Genomic DNA, 19,938 nt, shown 5'->3' with positions numbered 1-19,938 from the left:
AAGTTCAAGCATTAGCTGCAATCCGTTTCATTACAAGCTTCTTTCGGCATGTAACAGAAGCATGCAACAGAGACACAACCACCCTTAGATTCATAGGGGAGATATATACTATAAGGTAAACATAAATAATAGAAACATCATTCAAAGAAGATTACTAAAAAACAATAAGAGACAACACCGTAACAAGAAAAATTAAGGACTGAGATTTACGAATACTGCATTATCGTTTTATGAAACCCAAATCAAATGATATTTAACACGAATCAACTAAATCAATATCAATAAACATTTAAGACACAAATCAAATAGAAATTATCAAAGATTACAGACCGATTTTACTGAAATTTATTGAATCAAAATCAAAACCGTAAAAAATGTAACCTAGTTTAAACTCTTAATTGATTGTTTACCTTTTGATTTAATCTTCGTGTCGATTGAGATTCGTCTTTACATCTAATATCTTCGAAAATCGATTTCAAACCGTATCATAAATTTTGCAGATATGAAAATTGAAAATGTGATCGTTAGTTTGAATCTTCAACTCGATATTATGAAATCGAAAACCAAGAAAAAAAATATGATTTTGAAATCAATTTTAACCTTAGAAGATGAAGAACAATTAATAACAAGTTAAAATCAAATATATAAAATGTAACAGATCTGGTAATGGTAGTAACAAAGGTGGCGGTGATGTTTATGGTGGTGGCGATTGAGATGGTGATGGTGGTGGGAGCGATGCGAATGGTGGTGGTAGGAGAGACGAAGCATTTTTCTGAACTGTTTTCTGAGATTTGTGAACTAAAGAAGAATGGACGGTGGTGAAAGGTTAAAAGAGGAATTATATGATTTTTGGTTCTATTAAAAATTTCAACTATGCCATTAGGGGTAATAGTAAAGACCGATAAGGGTATTTGTCCCAAGTCAGTCAAAATGAAGGGTAATTCCCACTAAACATAAATCTTTAATGGGAAAAAAAACGGTTAGTCCAAAACGCGTCCAGAAATATAGTTTAGTCCCGTCTGAGTCGGCTGGGTACGGATTAGTCCAGAATTTTTTTAAAAAGACGTAAAGATATTGATATCCATCGCACGGTTTTATTGATGCACATGTGCGACGAATGAAACAAGTCTGTAGCTGACACATTAAATTTGGAGGCGCCATGTTCATTAAAAAAACTGAAATAAAAACTGAAAAATAAATTAAATCATTTAACATACAAAAAAGAAAAATCATAGAAGAAAGAAATCAAAAAACCTAACCTAACCGAGAGAAAACTCAAAATAAAAACCCAAAAGCTTCATAATCAAGTTTGATGAATGCAGTAGGAGTAATATCATGGTGAATTCAAAAAGACTATCTTCAAAGAGAAAACTAGAAGAACTACTAGAAGTTTCAAAATCAATTGAAGTAGAAGAAAGTCTTAAATCATCAACACCTAAGATGATATCAAAATCTTCAAAGAGTACAACAAATTCAACATTAATTGTAGCAGTAGAAACTTCAAAATCATCACCACCTAAGAAGAGATCAAAACCTTCAAAGAAATTACCACCTAAGAAGAGAACAACAGGTTCAACATCTGTTCGAGGAGCAAAAGGTAACAAATCATCTGCTACTTTCATATATTGGTCATCTTTTTGTGTTTTGAAGTTGTTTTTATCATATTTATGGTAGTAGTGTACATACTTGTACACCAGTGTACAATTACATGAAACATATGATAAGTTATGTGTGTTTTGGAGTTGTTTTTCCCATATTTGTGGTACTAGTGCACAAATCTGTACATCTTCATGTTATTTCAGCAACATATGACCTCTTACTTTTGTTCTGGAGTTGTTTTCCCCATGTTTGTTGTGGTTGGTTCACAGTTTTGTACACATGCATGCTGTTTCAACAACATATGACCATTTATTCGTGTTTTGAAGTTGCTTTTCCCGTATTTGTGGTACTAGTGCACAGATCTGTACACCTTCATATTATTTCAGCAACATATGACCTCTTGTGTTTCTTTTGAATTTGCTTTCACCATGATTGTTGTGGTTTTGTATAGTTTTGTATAGTTTTGTACACCTGCACGCAGTTTCAGCAACATATGACCAGTTATGTGTATTTTGAAGTTGCTTTTCCCATATTTGTGGTACTAGTGTACAGATCTGTACACATTCATGTTATTTCAACAACATATGACCTCTTGTGTTTGTTTTTAAGTTTCTTTCCTCATGTTTGTTGTAGTTATGTACGGTTTTGTACACCTGCATGCTGTTTCAGCAACATATGACCGGTTATGTGTGTTTTAAAGCTGCTTTTCCCATATTTGTGGTACTAGTGTATAGATATGTACACTTTCATGCTACTTTAGCAACATAGGACCTCTTGTGTTTGTTTTGAAGTTTCTTTTCCCGCATTTGTTGTGGTTGTGTAAATATCTGTAAACCTGCATGTTATTTCAGCAACATATGACCAGTTATGTGTGTGTAAAAGTTTTGTTTCCAATATTTGTTTTGGTTCTGTACAGTTTTGTACACCAGTATGTTGTTACAGTTATTTATGGCATGTTATATTTGTGTTAAAGCTGTTTTTGTTAGATTTATGTAAGAGCGTACAGATTTATACACCAACATTGATTTATGGCATGTTGTGTGGGAATAAATGTTGTTCAAGTTAGTTATCTGTATGAGTGTACACAGTTATACACCTGTATGATATGATCCTATTTTATTTGTGGTCTGTTAAATTTTGTACCCCTATTTGTGTGTACACATGCAATCAATGAATTTGTGAATAAAAGCTTTGACGAGGATGAAAAACAAAGAAAAGGAAAAGTATGGTTCACTAAGTATCAACTAGAGAGGCAAAAGGAAATCCCATTCTGTCTTGTTGTAGATATCTTTGTCCACAAAAAAACAGAAAAAAAAAGATGAGAAACATCCCGATAAAAAGAGAGATGATATATGGTTTAAGAACCCAAACTCATTCATGAAAATTATGAGACAATACCGCCATGATCATACCTGGGACATTATTTTGTTTTTGATACTCCCGAGAAGAATAAGAAATTGGCATTAAAGTGCACACCTGAAGATTTGTTTCTAGTTTTTGGACTAGAGATGGTGGAATCACAACCTGAAAAAGGTGAGATGAAAAATATCCATCTGAAAGAACATATGGTGCTCTGATAAACCCAATAACTCTGAAGGATCCAAGTAAGTTGGGGAAATTAGATGTGGAGAAGGAAATCTTACGTATAATGAGGGAAAACCAAAGTTGCAAAAGGAGATTGAAAGAAACGCAAAAGACTTAGTCGTGTTGTTTGGTATGTACATATGCATCACAGTCTTTTTTACCCATGCGAATGAAAGCATGACTAGAAATAACAAGTATGCACACTTTTTTGAGTCGTTGGATAGGATGAAAAAACTTGATGGACGATTCATGTACATGCGTATCACATGGAGAGCACTAAGAAACATATCAATTCACCAATTAAAGTTAATGGTTATGTGATTTATCTGTTGATAAGCTTACATGTGCAAAAAGTTGTACACCTGATATCTGTTCATTGTGTTTGTTGGTTTCTATTACATTTCTAACTCTTCACCTATTGGTTAATGCAATATGGGTTTGTTGAACACAAAAAAAGCATGACGCCGAGCAATGAAGAAGATGTGCCAAGGCTTCTAAGGTGTATCATCAGCGACATCAGTAATACAATTGAGAAAGACCTAAATGACGCCAAAAAAAAGGTATCTCGATAACTTTCTTACGATAGTGATTTATTGCTCCATGTGTACATTAATATACACCTTGATAAGGTGTACAAGATTGTATATTGGTGATAGATTTTAAAAAAATTGTCTTGTGAACAACAATATACACCTACATCTGTAACACGGGTGTAAAATATTGTACACCTGTGATCAATATTTATACTTTTTCATGTTTTAAGATGCAACCAGGATGGTTAAAGGCTTACAGTGGTGAAGAGAAATTGCTTCTGGATGAGTACCGAGAGATGAAACAATCCAATAACACAGATGCACTGAAGGAAAATATGTGCATATGAAAAATGCAAAGAGAGGAACTATATGAGGAGCATTCTGAATTGCAGCTTAAACATAAAAGGCATGTTACTTTCATTGAATAGAAAAGATGAAAAGTTTATGCATCTGATATCAGCAAATTGCCAAATCACGAGGTGAATGATTTATGTGTTGACACTTTGCAACAAATCTTTGTATTTGCAAAAGAGTTACAAAGTGAGAGTGATGAGAGTGAGAAAGAAGAGGACAAGGAGGAGGAGGAGGGTGGAGAAGGTGATGATGATGAGGATGATGAAGAGGAGGAGGGTGGTGAAGGTGATGATGATGAGGATGATAACGAAGAGGAGGGTGGTGAAGTTGATGATCAAGCAGATGATGAGGAGGACAAGGAGGAGGATCATATGGACCTGAGTGACAGCAAGATTGGAAATGAAGATAAAGATGGGGATGACAACAAGATTGTAAGTGAATCTGACAAGAATGATCTTCAGTATGAAACTGCTAATATACCAAGGTATAACATCATTTTTATTAAAAATGTCACAGTTATTTCTTTTCATCTTCTTTATGTTGTACATAGTTGTACACCAGTGTGCTAAACTCATATCTTTTCTCAAAAATTGCATCTTTAAGCACTCCTTTATAAAAGACAAATTAAGAAAATGATGGGGAGGATGGAGGTGAATCTGAAAAAGGAGTTGAGTCTGCTAACAAGCTGAGGTATGATGATCTCAGCTCACATTTCTTTTCATCTTCTGTATATGTACATACTTACACCAGTGCTAAAAAACATACATATACTTGTGCACAACTTTGTACACCCTTAAAATTTCGCAAAAAAATCTGCATTTTTCAGCACTTCTTTTCATTTTCTGGAGTTGATGGTGAAACTTCTAAAAAGCCTAGGTATGAAGAAAATGATCTCAGCTTACACTTCTTTCATTTTATGTATGTGTGGACAAATATGTACACCTTTTTAATTTCTTTTGTATTTGTGTACATACTTACACCAGTACAACTTTGTACACCCTTAAAAATTCTTGAAATATTACATTTTGCAGTACTCCTCTGTCAAAGACAAATGAAGATCAAGAATGTTAGAGCACTGCTCGGTCGAACTCGCAAGCGTTGCTATCTCAAGCTTGTTTGTCAAGTTTAGTTTCCAAGACTATAAGTCTTGATTTATAGTCTACTTATAGTTGAGTCTCATATTAGGATAGAAAGTGTAGTTGAGCTTTAGACTTCACGGCGTTCATCGATTGAAGAAGAAGAATTACTAAGGGGGGATTGTGGAACTTCATGAACAAAAGGTATGTGGAGACTTGAACTTATATATCACTCCAAAGTCTATCTACTCTATCTCCTATTTGAGAAAACAATCGTATAGCTATGTAGACTTCGATTATACACATTTGATATTTCAAGCTGAATTTAACTCGCTTACATATTTCTCGAAATATGTATTGGTAAGCTTTCGATTTAACTAAGTTCATCTTATATTCTTGACGAAAGTCAAAATATGATCATGTGAAAATCGCCTGATAACATCTTACATGATTTGTGTGAGACAGTCATTTGATGTAGATTCGGAATGTTTCGTATTGATCTATCGATCACTTGAAAATTGCTTTGAAGCTAATAGTTTGTGTGGCACAGCTATTGTCGTCTTCCGAGAATGTTTCAATAATTGAAATGGGAGTTTAGAACTATTAACCATGATTGGATATAGCACAGTATACGTACTTAAATGCTAATTGTTGCAAGTTATTCCAAGTTCGGGAACCATGGTATGCATACCCATATGCGTACTGGTTGGTTTAATGAAAGTTCGGGAACGTAGTATGCATACCTGTATGCATACTGGCGTAAGTTCATGTCCGGAAATTCAACTGAGTTTGGAAGGTATGCGTACCCGTTCGCATACTGACGAACCCAAACTTAGTCCGTCCACTTAGGTATGCGTACCGGTTTGCATACTTGAGTAGGTTATGTTCTAAAATTAGTTTGTTCATGAACTAATACATTTATATATTAAGGAATGCAATCTTTTGCAAACCGTGGCTATAATGTTCATGAATCGATTCGAGTGAATCAAAATCGATTTTGCTTCAATTGTGTCTTGTATACTTCTATGAGAATATAAATAATTGAACAACTCTAGAACTAGTTTCATTCGAGTCATTTGAACTAGTTATGGTTAAGATGAATAAGGTTGATATGAAAGTGATAATGTGGCTAACTTCAGTTAACTATTATTGAGCCAACAAGGTGTACACGTTTAGGTACGGTTACTCATATCTAAATGAAGTCACTTTTTATTTGTGTGTAACTAGCTAAGTTCGATCTAACGGTTGAAAGATATTAGCTTGAGTCTAATCAGGTTTTCATTTAACTGTGAATATTGTGTGCTTTGTTACCAAGGTAACATTGATAGCAAACTATGATTTGAAGACTATATAAGGGAGAACTCGCGACTAGAGTCGATTCTCCTTTAACCTTAGGTTTTTTCCAAAACCCTGTAGGTTAACGACTTGAAGACTTCATTGGAATTGGGAAGCCAGACCCAACTATTTCTCTGTAGTTGCGTGTTCTGATCTTGCTGTTTTCTATCGTGATTGAGTACTATCTTCTCTAAGATATGCTCGAGATTTAATCTCCGATAGGCAAGATAAAAAGTAGTCACAAACATCTTCGTCTCGTTGTTTGTGATTCCACAATACCTTGTTTCGCTACCATATGATTAAGATTATTGTGAGGTGATTTATATTACTAGGCTGTTCTTCAGGAATATAAGTCCGGTGTATCAATTGGTTCCTGTTCACCTTGATTTATCAAAAGACGGAACAAAACTCATAGATATTTCTGTGGGAGACAGATTTATCTATTCAATAGACTTTTCTGTGCGTCGTAGCAACTCTTAGTTGTGGGTGAGATCAGCTAAGGGAATCAAGTGCGTAGAGTCTTGCTGGGATTCAGAGGTGTAAGGAACACGAATTTACCTTGATCAGTGTGAGATTGGTTAGGTCTCAACTACATTCCAGTCTGAAGTTAACTTGGAGCAGGCTAGTGTCTGTAGCGGCTTAATACAATGTGGTGTTCAAATCTGGACTAGGTCCCGGGGTTTTTCTGCATTTGCGGTTTCCTCGTTAACAAAATTTTCGGTGTCTGTGTTATTTCTTTTCTGCATTATATTTATTTATGTAATTGAAATATTACAGGTTGTGCATAGTTCAATCAATTAGATAATCCAACCTTTGGTTGTTGATATAAATTGATTGACACTTGAACGTTAGTCTTTGGTACCGTTCAAGTTGTTTCACTTAATAATCAGGCTCGCGGATTTCTGTCTGTTTAATTTGTTGATTGCATTGTGAAACAGAGATACAACTCTTGGATATATTCCTATTGATTGAGTCTGACTGTCTAGTTGATTCTTTTGGAAATATATTAGAGTTTGTCCATACATATTTCCTAAACGAAATATTAAGTGAGGTTATTAGACCCCTATTTTTTCAAAGAAGACCAGGTGCACCTTGATAATCGGAATGTAATGGATACAACTCAAACTGCTGAAGAATCATTTGATGAAGCTACGATAATCGCAGTTCAAGTCATATCACGGCTGAATCCTGAAAAACATATTGCTGGTTGAAGAAAACGTGATTTTACTCACACGGGGAGAAGATCCAAATACGACACCTCATTCTAGAGAACTTTTCTGAAACTGTGTTCGTGAAGCTTGAAAAAGGTTGTTACAAAACGGCACCACCTGAAGTGAAGGAAAGGATGGCAACCATGATCCGTAATGATTGTCTGATGCGTGTCGTAGGTTCTCAAATTAATTCACTTATATTATACTTTACTAATGAATAATATAGTAGCAAATAAGATTCTTTCCCACGAAGAGAAGGGAGTTTTAGTTGTCAAAAGTGTTACAATGGGGGGTTTTGGTTTGGATTAAAGCAAAATCAAAGCAATTAAAAATAATTAAGTTGCAAGCAATGCAGAGAAATATGATCAGGGAATTCTTCTTCATTACTAAACAATCATCAAAGTAGCATATTCATTTATTCTTTGTAAATCACAGATTATTACCAACCGTAGGAAAGAAAGTATGCTTAGCTATCCCCAAAATTCCTTATATCAATGGAAAACATGTACGCTTAGTCTCCAAATTATAACCGCCTGAACCACCTTGAGGTATGCTTACAAGATGTAATTCATTTGAATGCCTTAAGGTTTGTGAACTTAGGTTTGATCCTAGCAGTTAAACTCAGTACGCTCGGTCCACTTACTAGGGTTGTTTTTACTTGCGATTGCTCCACAGAATCCCTCTGCAAGGTTTCACAATTTCTACTTGTGTAAGAGTTATTCAACAATTACGGATATCCTAACTCGTTACTAGCATTAGATTCACTAATAAACTAACTTAGTTGGCCACCTAAACAATTTATCAATCAATCATAAAATTATTAAAGTAAAAACAAACAATAATCATATGAATAATTTTTGAATAGATTTATATGCTAAATTGAATCATGTATTAGAACTAGAACTCATCCCCAATCACTAAGAAGTTTAGTTACTCATGGTTCTAACAAAACCCATGAGTTTCATATGATAAAATGATAAAGAAATAGTTACGGTGATGGAAATGGCTCCAAACCCTAGCTTTTCTTCCTTGTGTTCTCTCTCCGATGACTTGATAAAAGATTATAAGATCTCCCTTATAAGTTATAGAAACATCTCTTTTATAGGTGTCCCAATTTTAGTTGTGCCCGTGCACAAAACCCCGTGTCGAATGGTTGCCAAAACTCGTCACAATTTTCGGGAAAATTAGGCGCAGGCCCCCGAAAAATAATATTCTCATTGTCAGGCCCACAATTAATTTTAGGTACCGTGACACCCATAATTATTTCCGTGACACCCGTAATTATATGAAATTATTAAATAATGTCTGCATGACGGATTATGCATCCGCATGACGCCATGTTAAGATTTTCTTTATGATTATGCATCACTGTACCTTGGGAAGTAATGAAACTAGAAGAACTTGAATTGAAGGAAGATATGTTTGTTGTGGGACAAGTACTGCGTGACCTAATGTTCAACAAAGATCTGGATCAAGAGGAACTGCAGTTCTACATCCATAAACGTATAAATACAATTGCCAAAGATAGTGTTAGTCATCCAGGTGATCAAAAGTACTTGCTCTGTGAAATAACAGGTCCCACTGCATGCGTAAGTTTCTCAAAAAAATCAAATATCATATATAATTCGGTTTACTTAGATAATTTAATGTTGATTAAATCTACATCAATAATGATAGGTGTGTACACAGTTGTACATGTTGGATTTGGTAGATTTCTTTAGGTGTGTACACAGTTGTACACCAGTATGATATATGATTGATACATGGTCTGTTTTGTGTTGGCATGCATGCTTGATTGTTAAATTTATTTAGGTGTGTACATAGTTGTACACCTCATGGATATACGGTCTGATTTGTTATTTTCTGTAGGAGCATATATGCTTGTACACTACTGTGCTATCTCACACATATATGCTCTGATTTATGTGTACCTAATTCATCTAACTTACCAAAAAATTATTCATTGTAGTACTATGTGAAGCATAATATGACCAACATGGTAAAAGAGCTTGTGGTTGATTTCGTAAGGGACATTCCGGAGAATCTAAAAGTTCTAATGTTACCATGAATCATTCTACATAGAGAATGATAATAGGAAGGCACTGGTCGCTATTGAAATTTGATTTTAAAGCTCTTGAATGGAAGTTGTATAACTCATTGCACTCAGAAAATGAGGAGATGTATAAAGCTTAAGCACAACAAATGGAAGATACAATGCAATTAGAACTAGACAAGAAGAGAGCGTTAATGGGTCATCCACCTATAGAAAAGCATGAAAGAAACGTCAAGCCATGCCCGACACAAGGAATCAACCCAGATTTCCTTGTCTACACTTGTTACTTTATGAAACGAAGTCTCAAGAAAAGAAAAACTATAGAAAGAGATGAGCAGAGGGTGGAACACATTTTTTCAGCAATGAGATTGAAAATGGTTTCCAAGATGCTGAAACCCATCAGAGGTTATGCCAAAGTGTGGGATGTAGCAGACGATGCACCATACAAGGAGTGGCGAGAGATTAAAGGACTGCCAACATTGAAGAGGAAAGGGTTTTTTTATTAAACAAGATCACTTTCTGAATTGCTTCAAAATGTTTTTAATCTTCAGACAACTTTTTGTTTAAATTTCTTCTTAAGACTTATCACTACTTTAAAGACCTTGAATTAATCTTATTAATAGTTTGAATATCCATGTTTTGAAATATCTGTAGACTTGTGTCAGACTTGCATGGTATCTTACATGTTAGTAAAAAATTTGATCAAAATAATGATGATAATGTTTTGTTGTTAATCAACAAATTCTCTTTTATTCTATCAAAAATGTTAAGGTGTACATGATTGTGCACATCTACTGACAGGTCATTAAAAACATTCACTATTCAATTCTTTAACACGGTAGAATGTGAGTGGTACCTGTACAAGTAAAATCCAAACTAGATACTTACAGAGAAATAACATACTATCATTGTAAAAGAAAAAAAAAAGATAAAGGTTTACATAAACCAACACATGTACTGACAGGTTAGAAAACTGAAGTGTATATGAAGTTGTAGATAATGGTACACATGTACTGACAGATTTTTCTAATTATCCAGGCCTGCAAAATTGAAAAGACATTACTAAAATGTAATTACACATAATTGAAAAGGTATCACCAAAATTAAAACCAAGAACATAGAATCTTTCTAAACAAAATAACATAGTATCATCCATCGTACGGGAAGATGTACATAATGGTACACATGTAATGGCAGGTAAAAAAACTGAAGTGTACAGGAAGGTGTACATAATGGTACACATGTCCTGACACTAATAATCCAGGTCTATAGAATTGAAAATACATTACCAAAAGTAAAAATCAAAAACATAGAATCTTTCAAACAAAAATAACATATTAAAAAGCATCAAGGAAGTGAATAGGTAGCTCTGATGTGATGACTAAGGGTGAAGAACTTTGTGCACATCATAGCCCCTTTGCTTCTCCCAAACACTCTTGATACGATGTGTTCTTCGTCTACCAGGTAAAGGAACAAGAATGAGAACAACAAACCTATCACTAGGATCATAAGCCAGCGGCTTGTCAAAATTGGGGATGGGGCATATGATCTCCTAGTATGCCAAGTTGAACCATTCGGTGGTGAAATATGGCTCAACAAATGAATAGATATTCTGGTATGCCAAGGGTGAAGCACTTTGTGCACATCATAGCCCCTTTGCTTCTCCCAAGCACTCTTGATACTATGTGTTCTTCGTCCACCAGGTAAAGGAACAAAAATGAGAACAACAAACCTATCACTAGGATCATAAGCCTGCGGCTTGTCAAAATTGGGGATAGGGCATATGATCTTTTGGTATTCCAAGTTGAACCATTCGGTGGTGAAATATGGCTCAACAAATGATAGATGTCCTCCTCGTATCTTAATGGAAGCACAAGCATGTGCACAAGGGAAACCATTAACTCGCCACCTGTGACACGTACAAGTTTTCTGTAAAAGATCTATACAATGAGACCTTGGAGAATGAACTTCGTAAAATCTTTCTCTAGACTCACTGACCGTCCAAGTACGACCAATGTCGATGTTTTCCTTTAGTAAATCCGCGTATATAGGAATGAGCCTAGTATTGAAACTATGTGTACATATGGGAGTGATCCTTCTCTTAACATTTTCCCTCAGAATCTTCAAACTAACTAATAAAAACACAAAACATAAAAAAAAAATGATCTGGAAAGAAAATAAACATGTGTACAACAATGTACACATTAAGGAAATCTATGTATACAACAATGTACACATAGTTGCAAAATGACAAATAACATGTGTACAACAATGTACACATTAAGAAAATCCATGTGTAAAACAATGTACACATAGTTGCGGAACTATCTGATGCTTCAAATCAACTACGCTCAACAAAAATAAAAAGCCACTTCACTAATAAACAAAAAAAAAATGAATGAATGAAACATTAAACATCCTACCCACCATATCTCATTGAGAAGAGCATAAGCATACAACTTTTTGAGGTCAACAATCCAGTTGTTAAATGACTCGGCAATAGTTGAAGAGTGAGTACCATATCTGCATACAGGGAAAAATGCATCTTCTCATTTCCCCTTTGGAATAGTCCTGATATAATTGGCAACATGTCCATAGCCAAGTGCATGCATACACCGCAAAGCATCTTCAAAGTTAGCTGTTGTATAAGAGTAAGCATCTTTATAGAACGAATCAATAACAACCTTGGAACTCGCGTCACCTGTACCAATAGGAAGATTGCACTTGATGTGATAAAATCAATAGTTGTGATAAAATCAGGAAATACTTTTAGAATACCATGCAAAAGGACTTCTCCACGATCATTATGAAAAGCAATCAGACACCATCCACCACTTTTTTAAGATTGTCCAGAAACCAAAACCAATTTTGTTTGTTTTCAGCAGAAACAAGAGCATAAGAGTATGTATAAAATCCGTTGTTTCCATTGACACAGTTGCTGCCATTAAAGAACCCATGAATCTACCAGTAAGGAAAGTTGTGTCCAAGTAAATCATGAGCCTAAAATACTTATAGCTCTGCTTGCAAGCCCCAAAACGTATGAAAATTCTCTGAAATATTTTAGTTGCATCATCAATCTCAAATTTAACATAACCATCAGGATTAGTTTCCTCAATGGCATTGACAAAACAAACTAAATCATTATACGGTTTCTCGTCATCGTCAAACTGTTCTTCAAATACGTCTTCTTTCCCTCTGCGAGCATGGTGATACTTAATATTGGACCCATAAGTCTTTATAAAAAGTGAAATGATCTGATTGGGTTTTAAACTAGGATCTCCCTGTATATTGTCTGTGATCAGATGCTTGACTAACTTGGTTGTCACCAGAGGACCCTTCAACCTCAAACCAACACCATAGCTGCAAAAAAATAAAAATAAAATAAGTAATGTGCACCACAATGAACACCTAGTTAGATATCAAAACCAACACCACATATGCAAAAACATGACATGGACCAAGCAAAAATAAGTAATTTACACCACAATATACACCTAAAAATCCTAGAATAAGTAATGTGCACCACAATGTACACCTAAACAAGTCTACAAATATAAGGTGCACAACTATGTACACCACTATGGACATACACATAAAAAGCCTAAAATAAGTAATGTGCATCACAAGTTACGCCTAAAGAGCCTACATACATATATAAGGTGCAAATCTATGTACTCCATAAAAATAAAAAAAAATAATGCGGGCTAATATGGACACCACTCACCTGTAAAGAATATTAACATCTTTCAGAGGGAACCGGGAATTGAATCCTTCATGAAGAACCATCTTCTTTTCACTTTGCAGTATAACGAGTGTAGTCATTTTTTAGAATTTTAATCTTGTAACCAGTAGCCATTTTATACTTATCCACAGAAATTCTAACTGCTTGAACACCATCGATAAATTCTTTACCTATATTGTCAAAAATATAAATCCATCCATTGGAAATCATAGGATTTTCCTTATATGCATCATGATCTACCACCCTTACAAGCTTAGGACTTTCAGTTACACAAGAATTTGCATTACTAGAACCAAAATCTAGTACCACAACCAGATTTAGAACGAGGAGTATGCTTATGAATCACATCAACATTCAAATAGAAATATTCATTGTTAATAACAATAGTAAGAGCAATTAGATCTTGCAGTTGTATATCACCATGTACAAAAAATAATTGATCATTATCCATATAGCTCAAACGGGACAGTCTCAGGAGACAAAGACCTCCACTGCTTACATGCAAAACGCTTCAACTCAACGTCCGCGTAGTTACACAAAAAGGTGCAGAATGCTCATCATGATTCAAAATAGCATAAACAACCTTCTCAGATATGGTTGATACCTCTGCATATTACAACGAATACACATACTATAAAAAGATATCACTCACTGGAAAAATGTATAGTGTACAACATATACACATTCTATAAAAAGATATTGATCACCATGAACAAAATTCAGAGCGTTATACAAACACACATGAACAAGAAATCAATAAATCCAAATCACATGCAAAAGGATTTAAAAATCATCAACACAGAGAGATTTAAAATAAAATAAAAAACTGAATCAACTAACGAAAATATTTAAAATCAAAATGATTTGAATAACATTTCAGATTGAATCTTCAAATAATAACAGTTGAATCTTCAAATCACATTTTAAGATTTGAATAACCTAAAACATGTACGTGTACATGAAAGTACACATTCTATATATTAAAAAAATATATCAAAATCAAATACTAGAAAACATAGATGAGTAAAATCAGAAGGCTACGATTAAATATTAGTTCGATTTCATATCATGCATCACAAAAAAAAAACAATGATCAAAAGCGTTTCACGAGAACAAAAACCTAAGAAATAACAAAAGGAAATCAAGATCATATATCAATAATATGTAACATGTCGTATTCATATCATGAATTCAAAAAAACTGAAAATCAGAAACAATTTTGAAAGAGAAACCCAAAGAAAACAAGATGGAAAACTAACCTGAGATTATATTGCAGAAACGATTGTGAATTCAAATCTCAGACGAAACCAAAACCTCTCTCTATGTGCTTAATTGTCACCAAAATCAATCTCTGGCTCGCTCGATCTCTAAATCTTTTGTGAATTCAAATCTCAGATCCAAAAAATTCAATTTCAAAAACATTGATTTATATATGGAATCGCTGGAAGGTTATTTGTGGTATATTGAAAATTCAGAAATCGGGACTCGTTGCGTTTTTGGACTAACTCGTTATTGTTATGGACTAAACAGTAAAACACATGTGGTGATATTTGGACTAGAGCGTCCTGGGATTTGGAGGGGTGGACTGGAGCGTCCAAAGCCCACTAATAATGGGATTAAACGTTAATTTCTACATCTTTAATTGGACCTAAATTAGTCTTTGGAGCTAGCTGGGTTGGGAATGCAAGTGGACACCTTTGCAATGGGCTGGCTCTAGCCCTTCCCCTAGCTACACCTGGTTCCATCATTGACGGAATGTGTTAACAGTAAACTTTAACGAAGTAAGAAATTTCACAGCATAAATCAAAGTCGTCCATTTGGATATACCTGCCATGTTTGGCTTAGCAAAATCATCTAATTTGATTCCTTATGATGTGCCGCATCTAAACAGAAAAACTCCATCCTCTACAAACATCTAAAAAAATTCTTTCTTTATCTCATATTATTCATCATATACAAGATTACAAGATTTGTACCATGCTACACATCGGGAATATTTTGCCGTATATTTTTGAATGTATAAGACCTGAGTACAGTTTTCATATCTTGAAATATAAGTATTATCAAAAGACAAATAAGACTAAAAAGGAAAAACTTAATACAACAAGGAAACAATATTAAACATATACTAAGTTCTCTTACCCCCTCCACCGATCTAAACGTGTGTTAAGAGACTGTAAGATTAGAAAGAATAAAAGAGAAATATTGCATTTGGTATACGTTTAGTAAAGACATCAAGAGTTTCATCGTTTGAACACACAAACAACACATCCAACCGACTATGTCTAACCCTTTGTCGTACAAAATGTAGTCATCCTGTACATATTTAGTACGACCCTGAAAACAAGATTCATAGTGAGATATGTAGCACTGAGGTTGTCACACCATAAAATAGGTGGCGGGTGTACGAGTACTTGGAGTTCTTTCATCAAATATTCAATCCACATGATTTCGGCAATGTTAATTGCAAGACCTCTATATTCGGCTTCAATATTTGATTTTGAAAATTTGTCATGCGTCTGAGAGCTACAAAAAATTATATTTGAGAAAACGTAAGCACAATAACCACTCGTGGAGTGTATATCTGTCTAATCACTGTCCTTCTCGGGATCAGTGTACGTTTGAAAAGTTTAATGCAATTAAGAAGAATGTCGGGGAGTAATACCATACCTGCGGATAACGTAGAATCCATTTGACAAGAAGTAAATGCTTATTAGTGATACCATCATCCCCCTATCCGCTTCGGTTTCTTTGGATGGTTCCTCATGAGGCTCGCTGGTCGGTTAGCATGAAAACCTGTTCAACTAATATAGTAGTACGCTGTTGGAGCTTAACTTGTTAGACTTCCAACTAGTTTCTTGTAATGATACTCTTTATCCAATAATAAAAATTTATAATAATAAAATGGTGTTGGAGCGCAAATTGTTGCTCGGCTTCCAACCATTTCTGTGTAAATATTCTAGTTATTTTAATAAAAGTCATCGTTGGCATCTTTTCATAAAAATAATAATAATAATATATTAGGTTTAGCTACCCAAAAGGGGTTGGAGCGCAACTTATTGCGAGGTTACCAACCAGTTTCTTGTAATTTTTATTTTTCATTTTATTTTTGTATGAAATGATGTCACTAGGACTTTTATTGAAAAACAAGTAAGAGTTTACACGAGGTTGGTTGGGAGCCTAGAAACAAGTTGGGCCCTAACTCCTTTTTGGATAGCTACGCCTACCCGATGAAAAAGAAAACTGCCTATCTTAGAATTAGCATCATAATTAGCTAACAAGCTTCTCAACCAGTTCAGAAAAACAATAAAATCATCTTCTAGTTCACCTAATGTAGAAAAGGCTAAAACCCCAAAATTGTAACCATGAGATATGCATGTGTCCAAGTATTTGGTATGCTTGCGATTGATAGCCGCAGAAATAGCACGTCTCGGAATGAATATACGAAGTCCTCCAGCTGTGAATGGCGAAATCCCTGCAATGTCAAAACAAGTGTCTTGACCGTTCTCCCAGTTATATACAAGAATGTCAGCTGCTTTTAGGCCATTGTCGTCCGCCAAAAATCCCAAAGAAGTCTCCTTTCTACCAGCTACACCAGATTTGTTACAGTGTCCATGACCGCATCGCGAACCAAACCGTGTCTGAATTTGAGGCCGACTTCATTCACGCAATGGATGGCATGATCACCAAATGTATCTATGTTACGGATTTTTTGTATTTATTATTATTTTTTATAATAATAATAATAAACATTATTTTGCGCAACTGCTCCGGTCTCTCGAGTCTCTATTATGCACTTCGTATAACTAGCCCTATGGATTTGTAGGCTGCAACATCTCAATTTGATAAACACTTACTTAAGTATTTGAGACAGATTGTTATTGGTGATGGTGCAGATTTCGGCATTGTTCAACAACGTCTAGCCACATTACCGATTAAAGATGGTGGGCTGGGGGTCTACACCATGGCTGACACAGGCTCATATTGTTATCTAGCTTCGGCTTCTCAAACTCAACATTTTCTACACACAATTCTGAAGCTCACAACCCCAACAGAATTGAGTCCAAGATCTGATCAGGTGCTGCAGGTATTTACACAAGATTTGGGTTATCTAGTTTCAACATCGACGACCTTGCCCCCCCAATACATGAAATCACTGGAAGTAATTTACTTTGGTGTTGTCAAAGACACATTTCCCTCTAGTTTTACATTGAATGAGCGTGAATCTCTCTTATCGCATAGTAACAGAAAAGAACATGCAGTTGACTTTATAAAAGCCATTCCCATTGACGGGTTGAACCAAGATGTTGGGCCTAGGAAGTTTAGGTCTGTGCTCCAATACCGGATGGCTATACCAATGTTTATTGTAGACATCCTATGCGCCAATTGGGACGAACCTATGGATATCTACGGCGATCACGCCCTACATTGTGAGAAAGAAGTGGGTCCTAAATTTAGGCACGACAGGGTTAGAGACACCATCGTTGATATGTGTTACAAAGCGGGGATTGTGGCTAGCAAAGAAGTATGTTTAGGATTCTTATTCGACGATGATAATGGTCTAAAACCTGCTGATATTTTGGTTTACAACTGGGAAGATGAGAAGGATGTATGTTTTGACGTCACAGGAGTTTCACCTTTCACAAGTGCTAGAACTCGTACTTTCTCACCTGGTCATGCTATTACTGCTGCTATTACTCGCAAATTCAACAAATATTTGGACAAATGCAAAGCTAATAATTATGGGTTCAATGTACTAGATTTTATTATATTAGGTGAATTGAGTGGGGAAACTATTGTATTCCTGAAAAGGTTGAGGAACTGCCTTGCTAATCATGATGTCAATTCTAGAGTACGTAGTTCCCTCTTCCATAGATTAGGAATTATTATTCAAAAAGGTGTTGGTGCCCAGCTTGTCGCTAGGTTACCCACCAACTCTTTGTAAACTTTTCTTCCTTTATTCAATTTAATAATTAAAATAAAAATAAAAAATAACAATAATAATAATTGGGACAATGGCCTCAAATTTCGATACGACTTGGTTCGTGATGTTTTGGCAGATATTTGTTACAAAGCCGGTGTGGCTGCCCGTAAGGAGGTTTCTATGGGTTTATTGTCAGACATCGCTCATGCCTTAAGGCTGGTAGATTTACTTGTTTACAATTGGGACAACAGCCAGAATATGTGTTTTGATGTCACGGGTGTCTCGCCGTTCATAAGTGCTACAACTACTTCTTTCACACCAAGACAGGTTATTTCTGCTGTTGTTACTCGCAAACGTAATAAATACCTAGATAAATGCTTCACACATGGATATGTGTTCGGGGTTTTGGCTTCTTCAACACCTGGTGAATTGGGATAAGACACTTGTGTATTTTTTGAGAAGGTTGAAGAACTGTCTTGCCATTCAAGATGTTAATTACAAAGTAGGAGGCTCTCTTTTTCATCGAATAGGTATTACCATTCAGAAAGGTGTTGGTGCTCAGCTTGTTGCTAGACTACCAACAAAATCTTTGTAAAATCTAACTATGTTTACCTTTCCAATAAAAGCCTTCTATGGATTCCTTTTCATAATAATAATTATTATTATTATGGGTAGCTAGCTCAGCTGGGCATCCCCGTTCCTCAAAGATTTGAAGCGCTCCAGGAGGTTTCAGGTCTGAGTTCCCGATAGGAAACATTGCAGAATTTGACATGGAAGTTAGAGTTAGCTTGCTACCCTTGCGACATAATCATCCCCCTATCCCCTTACGCCTTTCCCCCAATGGCGTAACATTGCAGGAATTAACATGGAATGTAGAGTTATCTTTCCACCCTTGTGACACAATCTCAGCCTCCCCATCCGTTTCGGATCCTTTGGATAGGTTACCCATGAGGCTCGCTGGTAGGCTAGCACGACAACCTGTTCAATTAATATAGTAGTACGTTGTTGGAGCTTAGATTGTTAGGCTTCCAACTAGTTAATGTAATACTCTTTATCTAATAATAAATCATTATAACGTATAATAATAATAATAATAATAATAATAATAATAAGAGCTTAGCTTGTTAGGCTTGCAACTAGTTTCTTATAATAATACTCTTTATCCGAAAAAATAAATAAATAATAATAAATAAATACTCTAGAGAAAATTCAGGCGATATAAAACCTGGATTGATTGTTTTATTATTTTACGATTCACTCTCAACAGTTTCATCCATCATCTTCTCCATTCAAACCCTGATCATTTTCCACACCAGATGACACTCTTTTTACCCTATCGAACAATATCTTCCTTTCATCTTCACCGACTTTTAGAAAATGGTTAGGGAAGTTATTTTCTTCAATCCTGTAATAATGTCGAGGACGAAATAAAAAAAAACAACGAAGTTGCTACAAGCTTGGTGAGTTTTGTTGTTATTATTATTATTTTATCTATCCTTCTTTCCTTGTTTGATGAATATTCCATAT

The sequence above is a fragment of the Papaver somniferum genome, chromosome 1, assembly GCF_003573695.1.
Source record: "Papaver somniferum cultivar HN1 chromosome 1, ASM357369v1, whole genome shotgun sequence".
Taxonomy (NCBI): Eukaryota; Viridiplantae; Streptophyta; class Magnoliopsida; order Ranunculales; family Papaveraceae; genus Papaver; species Papaver somniferum.
The sequence above is the reverse complement of the archived record's forward strand: the minus strand, read 5'-3'. Positions refer to the sequence as shown.